The sequence below is a fragment of the Bombina bombina genome, chromosome 2 (assembly GCF_027579735.1).
Source record: "Bombina bombina isolate aBomBom1 chromosome 2, aBomBom1.pri, whole genome shotgun sequence".
In the NCBI taxonomy this organism is placed as follows: domain Eukaryota; kingdom Metazoa; phylum Chordata; class Amphibia; order Anura; family Bombinatoridae; genus Bombina; species Bombina bombina.
This window is the reverse complement of record NC_069500.1, coordinates 27,037,650-27,059,565: the sequence shown is the minus strand read 5'-3', so window position 1 is coordinate 27,059,565 and position 21,916 is coordinate 27,037,650. Positions and strand designations below refer to the sequence as shown.

General features: G+C 41.8%; 1 protein-coding gene across 2 annotated transcripts in view; it reads left to right on the top strand.

Moving 5' to 3' along the window:
• Nucleotides 1–21,916, top strand: part of LOC128647644 (zinc finger MYM-type protein 1) — a 39,815-nt gene that overhangs the window by 9,416 nt on the left and 8,483 nt on the right. The window contains exon 2 of one of the 2 annotated variants that reach the window (XM_053700395.1): nucleotides 15,290–15,461. The exons of the other annotated variant lie outside the window; for it this stretch is intronic. The gene's annotated coding sequence lies outside the window, so the exon portion shown is untranslated. The remainder of the gene's footprint in view (nucleotides 1–15,289; nucleotides 15,462–21,916) is intronic. 2 annotated transcript variants of the gene reach the window in all.

Below are 21,916 nucleotides of genomic sequence, written 5' to 3'. Positions count from 1 at the left end.
TTTTATTGGTTGATGTTAAGGGAGGGTTTATTGCAAACATATGGTTACTGATCCCTATATAAAGGGGATTTAAACTGTTTTAGAGTATACAAGCCTGATGAAACAGGGTCTTCCCTGAGAAACGCGTCGCTATTATCTCTGCATATACAAGGAGACTTGCCATATAACACACCCAGCTGTAATTTGTTACTGATGGTATTTTTTATCTTTTGAAAAATAAAATACTTGAAACTTTTTTAACAAATCTGGTGTTCGTGTGGCATTTCCCTTGCCAGTAACCATAAGGCTGTTTAGCCTTCCTCCCCTCTGGACATATTTTCCTTTTTGCTGGAAGTAACCTAGTTAAGGGTTGCTGTTGTGAGATCCACCACAACTGTAGGATATCCTGACGGGGATCCCTTGGTACAGCCAGCTGGTTTGCTGTTAAAATACCAGCCTGCCCCTACAGACACAAGAGAGTGCCTTCACGTTTGTGAGTATCCTGTATCTCATCTTGCTTGGATTTTGTCAGTTTTGATTGATCTACACATGTGGCGCCTCTGTTTCTGTTTTCCTTGCAGTTAACCATTTTATAAAAAATCCTAGCCTACCATAAACTACCAATGGCCCTTAAAAGGGCCTTTTTTTGGGGCATTGCCCCAAATATATCAGCTCTTTTACCTGTACAAAAACATACAAACACCCCCCAACAGTAAAACCCACCAACCCCCCCAAATAAAAACCCTATCTAAAATAACCTAATCTCCCCATTGCCATGGAAAGGGCATTTGTATGGGCATTGCCCTTAAAAGGGCATTTAGCTCTTTTACATGCACAGACCCTAATCTAAAAATAAAATCCACCCAATTCAGACGATCCACTTACAGTTCTTGAAGTCCCGCTTGAACGACCTATCCAGCCGGAGAAGTCATCATCCAGACTGCAAGAAGTCTTCATCCGGGTGGCCTCTTCCATCTTCACCCAGCCGGCAAGAAATCTTCATCCATCCGGTGTGGAGCGGGTCCATCCTGAAGACATCCGGCACGGAGCATCCTCTCTATATGGTTGGAACTTTAATGTAAGTGACGCCATCCAAGATGGCGTCCCTTGCATTCCTATTGGCTGAAAGATTTCAATCAGCCAATAGGATTAGAGCTGCCAAAACCCTATTGGCTAATTGAAATCTTTCAAACAATAGGAATGTTGGATGGCGTCACTTGTATTGAAGTTCCAGTTTACAACGGCGACCATATGAAGAGGATGCTCCGCACCGGATGTCCTTATATTTAAATAATTTATAGGGTTAGGTTTCTTTAATATGTAATTTAGTTAATTTAATTGGTAGTTTAATTTAATTGTAGGATAATTATTTTAATTCTACAGGTAAGTTTTTAAATTTATTTGAAGATAGGGATGTTGTAATTTTAATTTAAAGTTAGCGGGTTGTTAGGTTTAGGGGTTAATAGCTTAATTTTAGTTTATGGTGAATGTGGGGGCTGACGTTTTAGGGGTTGCAAGGTTTAGTTAGTGTTGATGTGGGAGGCCAGAGGTTTAGGGTTTAATATGTTTATTTAGTGGCGGTGGTGTCAGGGGCAGCGGAATAGGGGTCAATAACTTTAGGTTGCAGCGATGTCATGGAGCGGCGGGATAGGGGTTAATACATTTTATTTAGGTTGCAGTGATGTCGGGGCGGCAGATACAGGGTGTTTAGACTCGGGGTGTATGTTAGAGGCAAACGTTACTTGTTTTCTACCATAGAAATCAGTGAACACTGAGAGCGCTCGCCTTACAAGTCCGGTACACGGAACCGGCACTATGGAGAGTGGGCGGGGACACCCCCCATTGTTTGAGCCTATGGCCTGGCTGCTACTCCGGGCGGAACTGCCTAACACGCCCTAAACATCGAGTGAATCCAATTATACAAGAACGAGTAGCGCTCAAAGCAAAAGGCTCCAGGATCCCATATGAGAAGAGTTGATGAAGAAAATAACTCCAGGCAGGGTGTATAATAAAATCCAAAACTTTATTCCGATAAAAAGACGTTGTAAAAAAAAAAAAAAAAAAAAAAAGAAAAATCCCAAAGTGAAGAGCTCTTCACTTTGGCATGTTTTTTTTTTTTTTTTTTTTTTACAACGTCTTTATCAGAATAAAGTTTTGGATTTTATTATACACCCTGCCTGGGGTTCTTTCCTTCATCAACTCTTCTCATATGGGATCCTGGAGCCTTTTGCTTTGAGCGCTCCTTGTTCTTGTATGCATACATACATGCATGCTATAGCAATAATATAACAATTTTTCATACACATTTTACTTTAGGCATGGATTCTCGGTTCCTATTATGTGTTACTGACAAAATACACCTCAAAATGAGTTCAACACCATCTCCTAAATACAGTGATATCACCCATGAATAGGTTTGTCGGGTTCTCAGGGGTTTAAAAGGCCTTATTTTTAGGGGGCGCTTTCCAAGTTGGAATTTTCACATCTGTCATCATGCATCCATGTCCTATTTGGGGCATTTCTGAAGCTGGCCAATGTAATTTACCCCCCATAAAACCATATATTTTTGAAAAGCAGACACCCTAGGGTATTTGAAATGCTGTATTTGAACACTTTCCATGCACTAATTCAACCACCAGTCTTTGTTAAATTTTTGGGCAGTCATTTTTTTGTGTTATTTGTCACACACATTGTACTTTAGGCATGGATTCTCAGTTCCTGTTGTGTTACTGCCAAAGAACACACCAATATTTGTTCAACAAGATCTTCTGAGTACAGTGATTCCACCAATGCATGGATTCTCAGTTCCTGTTATGTGTAACTGACAAAAACCACCTCAATATGTGTTCAACATCTCTTGAGTACAGTGATACCACCCATGAATAGATTTGTTGGGTTCTCAGCAGGCTAAAAGGCCTTATTTTTAGGGGGCGCATTCCAGTTTTCCAACTTGGATTTTTCACATGTCATCATGCACCCATGTCCTATTAGGACCTTTCTGAAGCTTACCAATGTAATTTGACATCATCAAACCATATATTTTTGAAAGGTAGACACCCTAGGCTATTTTAAAAGCTGGTATTTCTCTTGTAAGGTGTATCCAGTCCACGGATCATCCATTACTTGTGAGATATTCTCCTTCCCAACAGGAAGCTGCAAGAGGATCACCCACAGCAGAGCTGTCTATATAGCTCCTCCTCTAACTGCCACTACCAGTCATTCTCTTGCAGCTCTCGACAAGAAAGGAAGTAGCTAGAGAGATGTGGTGTTTTTATTTAGTTTATCTTCAATCAAAAGTTTGTTATTTTCAAATGGTACCGGAGTTGTACTATTTTAGCCTCAGGCAGAAAGTAGAAGAAGAGTCTGCCTGTGGTCTTTGATGATCTTAGCAGGTTGTAACTAAGATCCATTGCTGTTCTCACACATAACTGAAGAGAGAGGTAACTTCAGCTGGGGAATGGCGTGCAGGGTCTCCTGCTATGAGGTATGTGCAGTTTACATTTTTCTAGAGCAATGAATATGCTAGAAAATGCTGTTAATACCGGATTTATTTAAGGTAAGCCTGATTAGTGATTTAATAACGACTAGTATCATGCTTGCTGTAAAAGGCAATATTCTTATTACTTTCTCACATTACTGAAAAATAAAACGTTTGCTGGAAGTGTTTAAACATTTTTTTATACATATTGGTGATAAAACTTTATTGGGGCCCAGTTTTTTCCACATGACTGGCTAGATTTTGCCTAGGGATAGTTTAGTTAGGCCCTCTCACTGTGAATACAGGTTGGGAGGGGCCTATTTTCGCGCCTAAATGCGCATTAGATTTTGCAGCTTGAGACATCCAGTTTCCCTGAAGGAGTCCCCTGAACACTTAGGACCTCTCTAAAGGGTTTTTGTGCCTTTCAAAGTTGTTATATGGGCAGGTAGGGCCACAGCAGAGCTGTGGCAGTTTGTTGTGACTGTTGAAAAACGTTTATCGTTTTTTTTTTTTTTTAATCTGGTTTTGAAACTAAGGGGTTAATCATCCATTTGCAAGTGGGTGCAATGCTCTGTTAGTCTATTATACACACTGTAAAAATTTTTGTAAAATTTACTGCTTTTTATCACTGTTTTTCAATTTCTGACAATTTGTTTCTCTTAAAGGCACAGTACCATTTTTATTTTTTGCTTGTTTACATTTATCAAAGTGTTTTCCAAGCTTGCTGGTCTCATTGCTAGTCTGTTTAAACATGTCTGACATAGAGGAAACTCCTTGTTCATTATGTTGAGAAGCCATTGTGGAACCCCCTCTTAGAATGTGTACCAAATGTACTGATTTTACTTTAAGTTATAAAGATCATATTCTGTCTTTAAAAGATTTATCACCAGAGGAAACTGACAAGGGGGAAGTTATGCCGACTAACTCGTCCCACCTATCAGAACCTTTGACTCCCGCTCCAGGGACTCCCGCTCAAGAGCCGCCAAGTACATCTAGCGCGTCCATGGCGTTTACTTTACAAGACATGGCGACAGTTATGGATCATACCCTTACAGCGGTATTGTCCAAACTACCAGGGTTACAAGGAAAGCGAGACAGCTCTTGGGCTAGAAAAAATACAGAGCACTCGGACGCTTTAGTAGCTATGTCTGATATCCCCTCACAATATGCAGATGCTGAGGCAGGAGAGCTTCTTTCTGTGGGTGATTTTTCTGACTCGGGGAAGATGCTTCAACCTGATTCTGATATGTCTACATTTAAATTTAAGCTTGAACACCTCCGTGTGTTGTTCAGGGAGGTTTTAGCTACTCTGGATGACTGTGACACCATTATAGTGCCAGAGAAATTGTGAAAATTGGATAAATATTATGCAGTGCCTGTTTACACTGTTTTTCCAATACCTAAAATGTTTTCAGAAATTATCACTAAGGAATGGGATAGACCAGGTGTACCGTTCTCTCCCCCTCCTATTTTTAAGAAAATGTTTCCAATAGATGCCGCTACACGGGCAAACGGTCCCTAAGGTGGAGGGAGCAGTTTCTACCCTAGCTAAGCGTACAACTATCCCCGTCGAGGACAGTTGTGCTTTCCTAGATCCAATGGATAAAAAGTTAGAGGGTTACCTTAAGAAAATGTTTATTCAACAAGGTTTTATTCTCCAGCCTCTTGCATGCATTGCCCCAGTCACTGCTGCTGCGGCCTTCTGGTTTGAGTCTCTGTAAGAGGCCTTACAGGTAGAAACTCCATTGGATGATATACTTGACAAGCTTAAAGCGCTTTAGCTAGCCAATTCATTTGTTTCTGACGCCGTTGTTCATTTAATTAAACTAACGGCTAAGAACTCAGGGTTTGCTATTCAGGCGCGTAGGGCGCTATGGCTTAAATCCTGGTCAGCTGATGTTACTTCAAAGTCTAAGCTTCTCAATATTCCCTTCAAGGGGCAGACCCTATTCGGGCCTGGACTGAAGGAGATAATTTCTGATATTACTGGAGGAAAAGGTCATGCCCTTCCTCAGGATAGGTCTAACAAATTAAGGACCAAACAAACTAATTTTCGTGCTTTTCGAAACTTTAAGACGAGCGCGGCATCATCTTCCTCTAATACAAAACAAGAGGGAAATTTTTGCCCAGTCCAAGCCGGTCTGGAGACCTAAACAGGCTTGGAACAAAGGTGAACAGGCCAAGAAGCCTGCTGCTACCTCTAAGACAGCATGAAAGATTGGCCCCCGATCCGGTAACGGATCTAGTAGAGGGCAGACTTTCTCTCTTCGCCCAGGCTTGGGCAAGAGACGTCCAGGATCCCTGGGTGTTGGAAATTGTGTCCCAGGAATATCTTCTGGACTTCAAAGGCCAGATTGGACAATAGTAACAACAGATACCAGCCTTCTGGGCTGGGGGGCAGTCTGGAACTCTCATAAGGCTCAGGGGTCATGGACTCAGTAGGAGGCTCTCCTTCCGATAAACATTCTGGAACGAAGAGCGATTTTCAATGCTCTTCAGGCTTGGCCTCAGCTAGCGGCAGTGAGGTTCATCAGATTTCAGTCGGACAACATCACGACTGTAGCTTAGGTCACCCATCAAGGGGGGAACAAGGAGTTCCCTAGCGATGTTGGAAGTTTCAAAGATAATTCGTTGGGCAGAGATTCACTCTTGCCACCTATCAGCTATCCATATCCCAGGTGTAGAGAACTGGGAGGCGGATTTTCTAAGTCGACAGACTTTTCATCCGGGGTAGTGGGAGCTCCATCCGGAGGTGTTTGCACAGTTGATTCAATGTTGGGGCAAACCAGAACTGGATCTCATGGCGTCTCGCCAGAACGCCAAGCTTCCTTGTTACGGATCCAGGTCCAGGGATCCCAAGGCAGCGCTGATAGATGCTCTAGCAGCGCCTTGGTCCTTCAACCTGGCTTATGTGTTTCCACCGTTTCCTCTGCTCCCTCGTCTGATTGCCAAGGTCAAGCAGGAGAGAGCATCAGGGATTTTGATAGCACCTGCGTGCTAACCGGAAATTTACTGTGCAATCATTTCAAAGCATTAGGATCATATGGTGAAAATTTCATAAAGATTGGATGTTTTTTTGAGGTTTAGTAAAAAAAGTGTGCGCTTTTTATTATTTAAAGGCACAGTACCGTTTTTTTCAAAAATTGTATCTTACTGTATTTGAGTGCTGTCTAAGTCTGTTTAACATGTCTGAGCCTACAGATAGACCCTGTTCTATGTGTTTAATAGCCATGGCGGTACCCCCTTTACATTTGTGTTTAAAGTGTGCTAAGGTATCTAAACATTTTAAAGACTATGCAGTGACACTTAAAAATGTAGCCCAAGATGATTCTTTGACGGAAGGTAACGAGGATAGTCCTCCTTCCTCTCCCCATGTGTCGACACCAGTTACGCACGCGCAAGCGTTGCCTAGTACCTCTAGCGCATTGGGCCCTATTACATTACAACAATTAGCAGTAGTCATGGATAATTCCCTTGCGGCATTTCTATCCAAACTGACAGTTTTTCCTAAGAAGCGTGATAGCTCAGTTTTAAGAACAGAGGATGAGCAATCAGAAGCTTTGGATGATTTATCCGTTGTACCCTCACAACACTTTGAAGTGGCAGTGAGGGATGTGCTGTCCGAGGGAGAAATTTCTGACACGGGAAAAGTTTCTCAGCGGGCAGAATCAGATTCCTTAGCGTTTAAATTTAAGCTGGAACACCTCTGAGTACTGCTTAAGGAGATTTTAGCTACGCTGGATGATTGTGACCCCATGGTGGTCCCAGAAAAATTGTGTAAAATGGACAAGTTTCTAGAAGTCCCTGTATACACTGATGTGTTTCCGATCCCGAAGAGGGTGGCGGATGTTGTGACTAGGGAGTGGGAGAGACCAGGTGTACCTTTTGTTCCCCCCCCCCCCCCATCTTTAAGAAAATGTTCCCCATAAATGACCCCAGACGGGACGCGTGGCAGACAGTCCCTAAGGTAGAGGGAGCAGTTTCAACACTAGCCATGCGCACAACCATTCCAATAGGAGACAGTTGTGCTTTCAAAGATCCTATGGATAAAAAAATTGGAAGGTTTACTGAGGAAAATGTTTGTTCAGCAAGGTTTCCTTCTTCAACCAATTGCCTGCATTATTCCTGTAACTACTGCAGCGGCTTTTTGGTTTGAGGCGCTGGAGGAGTCGCTCCAGAGGGAGACTTCATATGACGAAGTCATGGATAGAATTCATGCTCTAAAGCTGGCTAATTCTTTTATCACAGATGCCGCTTTCCAATTAGCTAAGTTAGCTGCGAAAAATTCTGTTTTTGCCATTATGGCACAAAGAGCGCTTTGGCTCAAATCATGGTCGGCTGACGTGTCGTCCAAAACAAAGTTACTAAACATTCCTTTCAAGGGAAAGACCCTTTTCGGTCCAGATTTGAAAGAAATTATTGCGGATATCACTGGGGGAAAGGGCCATGCCCTTCCGCAGGATAGACCGTTTAAGGCCAAAAACAAGGCTCATTTCAGGAGCGGACCTGCTTCAACCTCTGCTGCCGCAAAGCAAGAGGGTAACGCTTCACAGCCCAAAGCAACCTGGAAACCCTTGCAGGGCTGGAACAAGGGTAAACAGGCCAAGAAGCCTGCGGCTGCTACCAAGACAGCATGAAGGGGTAGCCCCCGATCCGGATCTAGTAGGGGGCAGACTTTCTCTCTTTGCTCAGGCTTGGGCAAGAGATGTTCCAGATCCTTGGGCATTAGAAATTGTTGCTCAGGGGTATCTTCTAGAATTCAAGGACTCTCCTCAAAGGGGAAGGTTCCACATTTCTCGTTTGTCTTCAGACCAGACAAAGAAACAGGCGTTCTTACGCTGTGTAGAAGATCTACTAAAGATGGGAGTGATACACAAGTTCCAATTACAGAACAAGGACTGGGTTTTTACTCAAACCTGTTTGTAGTTCCCAAAAAAGAAGGAACTTTCAGGCCAATCCTGGATCTAAAAATTCTAAACAAATTCCTCAGAGTTCCATCATTCAAAATGGAAACCATTCGGACAATTTTGCTGATGATCCTGGAAGGTCAATATATGACTACCGTGGATCTAAAGGATGCGTACCTTCATATTCCCATCCACATAGATCACCATCAGTTCCTAAGGTTCGCTTTTCTGGACAAGCATTACCAGTTCGTGGCCCTTCCTTTTGGGTTGGCCACTGCTCCCAGAATTTTTACAAAGGTGCTAGGATCCCTCCTAGCGGTACTAAGACCGCGGGGCATTGCAGTAGCACCTTACCTAGACGACATCTTAATACAGGCGTCGTCTTTTCACAGAGCCAAGGCTCATACGGACATTGTGCTGGCCTTTCTAATGTCTCACGGGTGGAAGGTGAACGTCGAAAAAAGTTCTCTGTCCCCGCTCACAAGGGTTCCCTTCCTGGGAACACTAATAGACTCGGTAGAAATGAAGATATTTCTGACGGATGTCAGGAAGTTTAAGCTTTTAACTACTTGCTGAGTTCTTCATTCCATTCCTCGGCCTTCTGTAGCTCAGTGCATGGAGGTAATCGGATTAATGGTCGCGGCAATGGACGTGGTTCCTTTTTGCTCGAATTCATCTCATACCACTGCAACTGTGCATGCTCAAACAGTGGAATGGGGATTATGCAGATTTGTCTCCTCAAATACAACTGGACCAGAAAACCAGGGATTCTCTTCTCTGGTGGTTGTCTCAGGGAATGTGCTTCCGCAGACAGAGTGGATCATTGTCACGACCAATGCCAGTCTGTTAGGCTGGGGTGCGGTCTGGGACTCCCTGAAAGCTCAGGGCCTATGGTCTCGGGAAGAATCTCTTCTCCCGATAAACATTTTGGAACTGAGAGCGATATTCAACACGCTCCAGGCATGGCCTCAACTAGTGGAGGCCAAATTCATCAGATTTCAGTCGGACAACATCACGACTGTAGTGTACATCAATCATCAGGGAGGAACAAAGCGTTCCCTAGCGATGAAGGAAGTAACCAAGATCATCAAATGGGCGGAGGATCACTCCTGCCATCTCTCAGCAATTCACATCCCAGGAGTAGACAACTGGGAGGCGGACTTTCTAAGTCGTCAGACTTTTCACCCGGGGGAGTGGGAACTCCACCCCAGAGGTTTTTGCTCAGTTGACCCAGCTATGGGGCATTCCGGAATTGGATCTGATGGCGTCCCGTCAGAACACCAAACATCCTCTTTACGGATCGAGGTCCAGGGACCCCAAGGCGACATTGATAGATGCTCTAGTAGCGCCTTGGTCCTTCAGTCTAGCTTATGTCTTTCCACCGTTTCCTCTTCTCCCTCGGCTGGTAGCCAGAATCAAACATGAGAAGGCTTCAGTAATTTTGATAGCGCCTGCGTGGCCACACAGGACTTGGTATGCAGACCTAGTGGACATGTCATCTGTTCCACCATGGAAGCTGCCATTGAGGCAGTATCTTCTATTACAGGGTCCATTCAAGCATCCAAATCTAGTTTCTCTGCAACTGACTGCTTGGAGATTGAACGCTTAATTCTAGCTAAGCGTGGGTTCTCTGAATCAGTTATTGATACTCTGATCCAGGCCAGAAAGCCTGTCACCAGGAAAATTTACCATAAGATATGGCGGAAATATCTTTGTTGGTGTGAATCCAAGGGTTACTCTTGGAGTAAAGTTAGGATTCCCAGGATTTTGTCTTTTCTCCAAGAAGGATTGGAGAAAGGCTTTTCAGCTAGTTAATTAAATGGACAGATATCTGCTCTGTCTATCCTGTTACACAAGCGGCTGACAGCAGTACCAGACGTTCAGGCGTTTTCACAGGCTTTAGTTAGAATCAAGCCTGTCTATAAACCTGTGGCTCCTCCATGGAGTCTTAATTTAGTTCTTTCAGTTCTTCAAGGGGTTCCGTTTGAACCTTTACATTCCATAGATATTAAGTTATTATCTTGTAAGGTTTTGTCTTCTGCTCAGAGTTTCAGAATTGTCTGCTTTGCAGTGTAATTCACCCTATCTGGTGTTTCATGCAGATAAGGTTGTTTTGCGTACTAAACCTGGTTTTCTTCCGAAAGTTGTTTCTAATAAAAATATTAACCAGGAAATCATTGTTCCTTCTCTGTGTCCTAATCCAGTTTCTAAGAAGGAACAACTTTTGCACAATCTTGATGTGGTTCGGGCTTTAAAATTCTATTTAAAAGCAACTAAAGACATCAGACAAACATCATCCTTGTTTGTTGTCTATTCTGGTAAGAGGAGAGGTCAGAAAGAGACTGCTACCTCTTTCCTTTTGGCTGAAAAGCATCATCCGATTGGCTTATGAGACTGCTGGACAGCAGCCTCCTGAACGAATTACAGCTCATTCCATCAGAGCTGTGGCTTCCACATGGTCCTTCAAGAATGAGGCTTCTGTTGAACAGATTTGTAAGGCAGCGACTTGGTCTTCACTGCATACTTTTGCCAAATTTTACAAATTCGATACTTTTGCTTCTTCAGAGGCTATTTTTGGGAAAAAGGTTTTGCAAGCAGTAGAGCCTTCCGTTTAAGGTACCTGACTTGTTCCCTCCCTTCATCCGTGTCCTAAAGCTTTGGTATTGGTATCCCACAAGTAAGGATGAATCCGTGGACTGGATACACCAAGTAAGAGAGAACAGAATTTATGCTTACCTGATAAATTACTTTCTCTTACGGTGTATCCAGTCCACGGCCCGCCCTGGCAATTAAGTCAGGTTCAAATTTATCTTGGTAAAACTACAGTCACCACTGCACCCTATGGTTTCTCCTTTTTCTCCTAACCGTCGGTCGAATGACTGGGGGGGCGGAGCCTGAGGGGGAGCTATATGGACAGCTCTGCTGTGTGCTCTCTTTGCCACTTCCTGTAGGGAATGAGAATATCCCACAAGTAAGGATGAATCCGTGGACTGGATACACCGTAAGAGAAAGTAATTTATCAGGTAAGCATAAATTCTGTTTTATGTAAGAATTTACCTGATAAATTCATTTGTTTCATAGTGGCAAGAGTCCATGAGCTAGTGACGTATGGAATATGCATTCCTACCAGGAGGAGGCAAAATTTCCCAAACCTCAAAATGCCTATAAATGCACCTCACACATACCTTAGTTTAACATGTAGCCAAGAAGTGAGGTGTAAAAGGAGTAGTAAAATGCATACAAAAAGAGGAACTGGAACAAATAAAGTGCTTTATACAAAAAAATCATAACCACAAAAAATAGGGTGGGTCTCATGGACTCTTGCCACTATGAAACAAATGAATTTATCAGGTAAGTTCTTGCAAAAATTATGTTTTCTTTCATGCAAGAGTCCATGAGCTAGTGACGTATGGGATATAATACCCAAAATGTGGAAATCCACGAGTCACTAGAGAGGGAGGGATAAAATAACAGCTAAATCTGCTGAGAAATTAAATCCAAAAAATGATTTTCTTAAAAATTTAAAAAAAAAAAAAAAAAACTAAATCAAAGGCACTAGAATCTAACGGAGACAACTGGCTGAAGAACTTTTCTACCAAAGGCTGCTTCCAGAGCAGAGATTTGTCCTTTCAAAGTATTTGCAGACAAAACGTTATCCAAACAATCCTGAAGAAACTGTAAAATCCTAGGATTTCTGAAAGAATGCCAAGAATAATTGAGTGGAACACCATGAAATATAGGTTTTTCCAAACCCTATGATAAATCTTACTTACTAGTGTTAATTACTGAGTCAGAGAAATGTCTATGACTAAGAACTAAGTGTTCAATTTCCATGCCTTCAAATTTAGAGATTTGAGTTCCTGATGGAAAACTAGGCCTTGAGACAGAAGGTCTGGTCTTATAGGAAGTGACCAAGGCTGGCAACTGGACATTTTGGACATAGTCTGCATACCAGAACCTGTAAGGCCATGCTGGGGCTATCAAACACATAAGGTTGTTCCATTATGATCTTTGAGATCACTCCCAGAGGTGAAAAAATGTAAGCAGGTTGGATAAACCATGGAACTGCTAGAGCATGCATAATTTCCGCCTGAGGGTCCCTGGACCTGGAGAGGTATCTGGGAAGTTTCTTGTTTAGATGAGAGGCCATCAGATCTATGTCTGGAGGACCCCACATCTGCACAATCTTATAGAACGCATCTGGATGGAGAGACTACTCACCAGATGTAGAATCTGATGGCTGAGATAATCTGCTTCCAAATTGTCTACACCTGGTGTATGAATCACAGTGATTAGACAAGAATTGGATTCCGCCCAAGAAAGTATTAGAGATATTTATTTTATTGCTAGGGGACTGCAAGTCGCCCCCCCCCCCCTTATGATGACATATGCCATTGTTGTGACATTGTCATTTTGAAGCCAAATATACGATTCTCTCTCAATAGAGGCCAAGCCTGAAGAGCTCTGAAAATAGCACTGAGTTCTAAGATATAGATTGGTAACCTCACCTCTCGAGGATTCCAAACACCTTTTGCTGTCAGAGACCCCTAAAAAGTTCCCCAACCTGAGACATGCATCTGTTATGATCACAGTCCAGACAAACAAAGAAGGCTGCTTAAACAATAAGGTGATAGTATAACCACCAAGTGAGAGAGAGTGGAGAGTTGGGATTTAAGCATATCCGTTGTGATAACAGAGTATGATCCCTGCACCATTGGTGCCACATGCAAAACTGTAGAGGTCCCATATGAAAACAAGCAAAAAAAGGATTACGTCTGATACTGCAGTCATGAGACCTAAAACTTCCATGCACATAGCCACTGAAGCGAATGATAAGAGACTGAAGGTTTAGACACGCTGAAACCAATCTGTCTCTTTTCTGTTAGGGATAGAGTCATGCAGTGACGTGCACTCATAGGAGGCAGATGAGGCAGTGCCTCCCCTGGCCAATGTGGCGTATTATAGCCTTTTTAATAATAATAAAAAATCATTTTTTTTCCCAATTTTTTTTTTTTCATCAAAAAAAGTTTATTGACTTATTACGTTTAAAAAAAAAAAAAAATTACATTCATATTGCGCAAGAAAGTAGAGGCTAGCTACCCTTCCATTGCGCAATATGAATGTATTGTGTTGTATGGGCCGCTAGAGACTGCCACTCAGTTGCGAATAAGAGCTAATGCAGTCTCTCTTGCTGCCCATACTGCTCCCACCGGAGGCTTGTCTCTTTAAGCCTCGGGAGCCCTGCCCGCCCCTCATCCAATCAGACATGAGCATGTCTGAGTCTCTGGGCTGACTACTGCTGGGCGGGAAATTGTGAGGCGCGGATTGAGAATCTGTTGTCACGTGCGGCCGTCAAGTCTGTTCGTCAACGGTCGGTCAGATGATCAGAGTGACAGTGACTCTACTAGTCGTCTCAGACTGTCAGACAGTGCCCATTGTCATCTGTCATCATCAACTTGCCTCGGTGTGTCTTCTCAGCCGTCAGGAGTCCTCAGGCTCAGGAGCGGAGGTGTGTGGTGGCTCAGGAGACTCAGGCTGGCGTTTGGAGTCAGACTCTCACAGAGTGTCAGATGAGCTGAGTGTCTCTGCACTGTGCCACTCTGTGTGTCGGCTGTGTCGCGTCGCACTCACAACTAGTTCAGTAACTTCAGTAAAGAAGTTGACGTTGTGACATCAACTTCTTTACTGAAGTTACTGAACTAGGAGCTGCAGTGCAACAATCAAAAAGAATCAACCTCAGCACTGTCAATATAGGCATATAACAAAGTCATGTAAGAGAGGCTCTGGATTTGAGCAATATTCTGCGTTAACGACAACTGGTCTGTAATGTGTTGCTCAGGTCGGTCCTAAAGAGAGTAGTTAGGTGAGTCCGGTTTCGATTCAGGTATCCAATCTGAACCTCTGTGTCAAGCACCTTTGCTCGCTGTGCACACCCGCTCGTCTCCCTCTTTCAGCCCGCAACCGCTGACGTCTTTCAGCACTGTAAGTGTCCCTCTCACCCCGTTGTCTGTATGCAGCAAATCCTTCTGTAGCCTTTAAGGTCTCTATTGGATAACAGAAATACCGTGCTCACTTCGCCTCAGATCCAAGATAAAGGTAAAGAAAACGAGGAGCACCGGTCCATCCAATGGTGTAATAAAACTTAGCTTTTATTCAAGGAGTTGAACAGGTTTAATAGTTACATACAAAGTCAGAAACCACCAGTCAGTGGCATATGCAGTGTCCTTATGGCTAACATGTTTCGGCAACAGCCGTAATCATAGCATAATTAGAACACAGCTTGCACAAACTTTTAAAAGACCTTCTCCTTCTTGATAGGTTAATTAAAACATTGAACACTGCTCACTGATTGCTTGGTTTTCAAGCTACCTTCCCTAAACAATCCACGCCTCATTAAGGAGCATATGTTTGATCATTTAACCCCTTACTGCACTCATAGGCGGGGTGAACACTTGTAACCTCTAGTTAGTTTACTAATGTTTTAAATGATACAAATAGCTCCTTAATTTCATGGCTCTCCATAGAAATGGATAAAGTTAAATGTCATATTCTGTTGCACATATTGACATTGGATAACAGCTATTGAATTTATTCAGATTTGAAAAGATTAATTGCAGTGCAAAACAGTGCAGTGCAAAACATATAATTTCATAACTTATTACTTCACATCATAAAAGTAATAACCTCTACAATGCATTTAGAGACAAAATTCTGTACATATTGTCATACTGGTGCTATCTTTGGGCAAAAAGAAATATAAAAACATCAATAGGAGCAAATATAAAGTTAAGCACATAGGTAAATCATATGATGTTATGCATACTATGAACATTGAATAACAGCTATTAAAGGGACATTATACACTCATTTTTTAAATAAATGTATAGTTTTGCTTATTTTTAAATAACATTGCTCTGATTTTCAGACTCCTAACCAAGCCCCAAAGTTTTATGAGAATACTGTCGGCTACCTTCTCCAGCTTGCTCCTGTTTGTGTAAAGGGTCTTTTCATATGCAAAGAAGGGGGAGTGTCTTATTTGCCACTTGCAGTGGGCTTTCCAGCTGCCTTTTCAACAGAGCCAAACTGACAGCTTCTAAGTAAGTTTTTAAACCGTTTTATACTGGATTTTTATATCAGTATCTGTGCATCTTATTCTTTATAGTAGTGTCTATTACATGCAGTTATATGAAAATGAGTGTATACTGTCCCTTTAAGCTAATTTGGAAAGATATCAATTCTGATATTGAACATGAAATTTCGTATTGTGTACCTGCAAAACATGCATGTCTTGATCTTTACAGTGTATTTAAAGATGCAATTCAATATACAGTATCATAATGTTAGTATTCTCTTAGGGCTAGAAACATTCGTGAGCATTCACATACATGGAAATAGAAAAAAGAAAAAAATAATATAAAAATTGAAAATAAACACATAAGTAAATCTGTGTATCTGAGCAACTTCAGTGCAAGCTGTAAACATATTTAACTAGTTTCTATATAGCAATTCTATCTTGTCTATTGTCAGATGATACATAAATATAAACTTTAACATTTAAATTCGTACTTTCAATGCCAGAAATTTATTACATCTAATTGTGAGTTTAACCCTTGTGGAATTCTCGTTTTAAGCTTGTGTATCCGGGTGGGTGTTCTCAAAATATTCTTGTAGTGTTTTAAGTATATCTTTGAAAATTAAGGGATCGTCAAGGATAGAATCATCCAACCTCCATATTTTATGTGTGATAGTGATATCTGGCCATAATATCGAGCACGAGACAGGAGCGTGGTCAGACCAAGTTATATGGTCAATCAGGCAGCGGTGGGTGAGTGAAAGACCACAAGAGTCAGTATATATGTAGTCCAGTCTGGAATAGCTGTTATGAGGGATAGAGTTGAATGAGAAATCCCTAGCCGTCGGGTGTAGTGTACGCTAAACGTCATGAAGCTTTAATTTAGCAAGTATGTCATTAACCTGACCGATTGTTGAGGTGGGTGTACAAGATACTCACCTTGAGGTGTCCGCTGAAGGGTCAGCCACTAAGTTAGTCGCCCGCCAGGTATGTGATCCCGCTAGTGTTCCAGAATAAGGTCAGGGATGCCTTTTAGGAAGGTCTCCTGTCCTTGATTGGGTGAATATATGGAAACAAATGTAATGTCCGAAGAGAGTGCCAACCAGAATCAGAAACCGCCCGTTGGGATCTCTTTCTATGTGTGTCATAAGGAAGGGAACTGACTTGTTGAAGACTATTCCCACTCCCCCTTTTTTATTTTGGCCAGATGCGAAATACGCGAGGGGAAACAAGGGGTTATGCCATTTGGGTTCTTTACCTTTTTTTTTTATAGTGTGTTTCCTGCACAAGGACTATATGGCTCTGAGATTTTTGTAGTTCCCTAAAGGCTATAGAGCGTTTGCCAGGATTATTTAGACCCTTTGCGTTCATGGTTGTAAGGGTTATGGAGTGATCGCCAAATTTCTTAGACTTATATTGTTGGGACATATTGACCCCTACGCAAGAGGAAAAAAAAAAAAAAGAAGGAGGGGGGGGGGGGGGATAAAGATGGGTAAGAAAAAAGTGTAGAGGGGATACCTAGAGAAGGGATGAAATCCAAGTAGGTGCTACAAGGAAAATAAGAAGCGTTTAACCTAAGATTTCATGGAAATCCCAGGAATTGGCGTGTAAAAGAGAATTATATACCTTGTAACTAACAGAAAATACAGAGATCGGGGAAAAGCCCCTTTACTGACGTGAATTATATACAACTTAGAATAAGGAAGCAACGTGATATTTATAGCATATGTAAACGTTATAGATAACCAACCTTTGACATAACATTCAGAATAAATTAGTACTGGCCTGCTGGGGACACCAAACACTCCAAGCTAGCCCGTAACTCTCTCCCTCCCCTATATTGACTTAAGCTTAACCAAGATGGGCTTTATTTATTGAGTAGGCCTGAGATCCCATGTCGCTCTAAGCGTTATGAAGAAGGGTTTGTACTGAGTCCAAAATAGCTTGGTTAATAGATCGCGGCGAACCGCAGAAATCCGGTAACCTGTCTCCATGAGCTAGTTGGTGGGTGATCGAACTTTACAAGTAAAGGGGGGTCTTTGATAACCGGTCACATCTAAGGGCAGGGCATCATTGAGAGTGCAAACAGTAAACATGATAAGCTAAGAGAACATGCTAACTAACGTGCAGCTATACGGAAGTGGGAAGTGTCCCCCGCAACCCAATTGTGTATACAACAAGACATAATTATCGCAACATATGGAATTACAACTGGTTCCTATCTGTACAGAATACAAGTTTTTTTTAAAACAAAAACATTCCTAAACACATGAAGGGTTAGGTTTCTGGCACTAAACAGTGAATAGTATATCAACCAAGTTAACCTCATTAGAGAAAGAAATACAGGGCCTCTCAAGCACATATGGTGCAAATCCGAGGCCACGTTTGTAAAAGCAAGACATGTTAAGAGCATGGTTCTAGAATGTTAATTGACACGATAGTCCCAAGAGGAACAAACAATTTAGAGCCCGAAGGCAATAAGTGCTTTACCCCAGCTATTTACTGAGTGGGCCTGAGATCCCATGGCGCTCTAAGCGTTATAAATAAGGGTTTGGGCCGGGGCCAAGGTAGTTTGGTTAATGAATCGCGGTGTACCGCAGAAATCCGGTAGCTTGTCCCCATGAGCTAGTTGTTGATTAAGCTAACTCTATAAGAAAAGGGGGGCCTCAGATAACAAGTCGCACCTAGGGGCAGGGCATCATTGAGAGTGCAAACAGTAAACATAAGCTAAGAGAACATGCTAACTCTAACAGGCAGCTATACGAAAGTGAGTAGTGACCACCGCATCCCAGTTATGTATGCAACAAAACATATTTATAACAGCATATGGGATTACGACTGGTTCCTATCTGTACAATATACCTGTCTTTTATAACAAAAACATTCCTAAACATATAAAGGGTTAGGTTTTCGGCACTAAACATTGAATAGTATATCAAACAAATTAACCTCATTAGAGAAAGAAACACAGGGCCTCTCAAGCACATAGGGTGCAAGTCCGAAGCCACGTTTGTAAATACAGGACATGTTAAGAGCATGTTTATAGAATATTAATTGACACATAAGTCTCAAGAGGGACAAACAGTTCTGAGCCTGAGGGCAATGAGTACTTTACCCCAGCGATTCCTCTGCAGGGTGGTCCCTTATCGGTCGTGAGAGTGGCTGTGATCTACCCTTATCAGGGTCACTTGTAGAGGCGACTGGGATCGCCAAGCTGTCAAAAAAGTCTCTGTGATCCATTCCCGGCCGGAATATGGAAGTTTTGTTATTAGTAGTAGCGATGATTGAAACCGGGATGCCCCATCTGTAGGGAACTCCGCGGCTTCTGAGAACAGACATTATATGGCCTAAGTCCCTCCGCTTTTGCAGGGTCATGGGGGAAAGATCCGAGAAAACCTGTATCTCCTCACCCCCATGGGTAATAGGGTGCTTCTTTCGGCACCTTGAAGAATTTCTTCTTTATCCTTGTAGCTTAAAAATCTAACAATTATATCCCTAGGAGGTGCCTTGCTAGGTGGTCGGGGCCTAAGGGCCCTATGTGCCCTCTCGATGGGAATCTCAGGGGATGATGGGGAATCTTTAATGATTCGGAATAAGGCTTGTAGGTACCCTTCTATGTTCTGGGGGGAAACGGCTTCAGTTACCCCACGGAAACGCAGGTTGTTCCTACGCCCCCTATTATCCATGTCTTCTATTTTGTCATTAAGGAACTGTAGGTTGTCTGTGTGATTTTGTATGTCAGGTGTTTTTTTTATTTTTATTTTTTTATTGAGGTTTTTTGCATAAAATATACATAGAACACAGAACACCTTTTTGTCAAAAGAACAGAATACATACACAATTAACCGAAACGTTTCGGCCTCTATTAAATACATTGGTGTAAGGTTAATGAGACCTCATTTTTTCAATAACATATCATGAATGTCTGGCCAGTTAGGAACTTAGTTTTAGGTCCCATGGACCAAGAATATAGTAAATAAAAGGTATTTGATGACCAGAAGTCTAGCTCTTTAAGAGCTTCAATAAGAGCGTGAATACATGTGCAGTTGGGGGGGAGGGGGAGATTCAGCGGGTAAGCACCGCTATGTATAGTAGGGAAGGGGTGGAGGGCGGATATATATATATATATATATATATATATATATATATATATATATATATATATATATATATATATATATATATATATATATATATATATATATATATATATATATATATATATATATATACTTTAGGAGGCTTGGTAGGGGCACTTAGACTTGTCCAAGTAGTAAAGTAAATGGGCTATGATGCCATGTTATCCATCTATGTATTATTAGCCATGGGTAAGCATAATGGGGGTATATCAAAGGGAAATTTAAATAATCTATTGGTAAACAGATAAAATATGGTGTATTACCTCCATCATGTAGCTGATAAAGAGGGCTATGGGAAAATGGGAATTTTATAATTAAAGGGGGATAAAGCGGAGAGTAGGCCGCAGGATTATAACAGCGCACGTTAGGATTGAACATAACTATTAATCAATAACTAACAACATATCTAAACCCCACATGAACATCTTCTAATCAAGAAGTAAGTAAAAGGTTACATCACCACGTATAGTCATAATATAAATCTCCTATATGTGTAATGCACAGAACTTGGAATACAATCTGTACAATCTGTAGGGCGTCACTGATGAATATCAACAATAATATAAACAATCCCACCTATGATTGGGAGTCCCCTTACACACAAAACAGTAAGCATGAATAATAGAATTATAAATTTGTTTATAAACTAGCTAAATTGTCAAGCACACGGACATATTGAATCTGAGATATGTAAGTGAACCTATTGCATATATAATCTACATTAGTGCGATCAAAAGAGTAGCATTTTTCAAAGCTCAGGCCACATGTTAACTAATATTGGGTGGTAAACTAGGACATAAATATTTATTGAACACTTGGGTATATAGTATAATAGGTGAGAATAAGCATACAGCTGTGAGACTTGAATTGCCACCACACTAATATGGCCTCATTCAAATATGCAACTAGCATGGCAAAACACCATGTATCACCAATGTGAAAATATGGCTAGTGTAGGCTAAGGAACATACCTGGGTATGACATATTGATTATTCTATGTAAGCTAAGCCTGCATTTTAGTTGACCCAATCAAAAGGAGCTGTCAATACATTATTGTGCCATAGCTGGTTAATATAATACAGCGAAGTTTATAGCAAACATACCAAGTAAGGATGTAGAATATTAGAAGGCACCATTAACATGTTTAACTCTAAAACAGCATGTTAGGAATACATTATCAATCAAACCACAGCATTTCTGCTTAATGTGACCTACTGCTATGTATAAGATCTTTTATACAACTAGTCAATATAGTAATATAAGTAGTTTGTTACTAGCACCAATTCTACTTGACATTTATGAATAATAGTACAACCCTGAGCAAAGGCATAAACACAGATAATACACAAACTTGGAGTGCAATGGGAAGTTCCACTGTAGAAACATATATTTAAGGCTAGCATATGAGTGGTTCTAGCAGGTACAGACAAATTAGACCCTAACGCATAAAAATTAATCAATGTAGAGATCTGATAGGGAATGAAACCAATAATGAACTTTTAAGCTAATAGTGGGACACATAAGCATGAGGGAGCATATTGGGCAGTCTCCATATTGGAAGTCCACAAGGCACTAAGGATTTAAATGAGCGTCAGGGGATTGTAAGTTCAATAAAGGAGAGTCTCCGGAGTATTAAATTTTTATTACTCCTCAACAGCAGTGAACTCCGTTGCTTTAGCCGACTCCGGTGACTGGAGAGGAATATCCGTGGGAAGCGTCTAAGCTTACTAGAAGCATGAGCCCAAGGGTTACCTGCATACCGTATCTCTCTGGGAATGTTATTACTGCTGGCAGGCTATCGATGGTCTCTCTCCTGATCACTCCCTTATGATGCAAACTTGGGGAGCCGTGGTCATCTTCCAGCAAGTATGACGCAGTGCTCAGATCAGTTACATAGTTGAGACCGTGCGCTTTCACTCCTCCTGGGGCCTCCTCGCGTGTACAGTCATTTCCTTTAAATCCGGTGCGTTATATAAGAGAGCTGACCTTCTCATGCCATCTTGCGATCTCTCTCCACCTGTTCCGATGCAAGGTTTGCTCACTTCTGCCCCGATCTCTACTGCTTCTAGAGGTGTATAGACATCTTGAGTCTGTAGGGGATACAAGTGTGTTGCAGTAGTGACTCCTAATTTGCAGCCGCCATCTTGCGCACTGTATAGGGTGCAAATCCGTTCAAGGAGCTGTGCAAATGACAGGCTAATCTCAGAGTAGTGCTCCTCCAGCATCCCACAAACGGTAGCCTCAAATTTGTTTAATGCAGCCTCCGGATCCATTTGGCATATGTTAAGAGGATAGTACGCCGTAGATATTTGGAGAGATCACATTCATACAATCCAGGCAG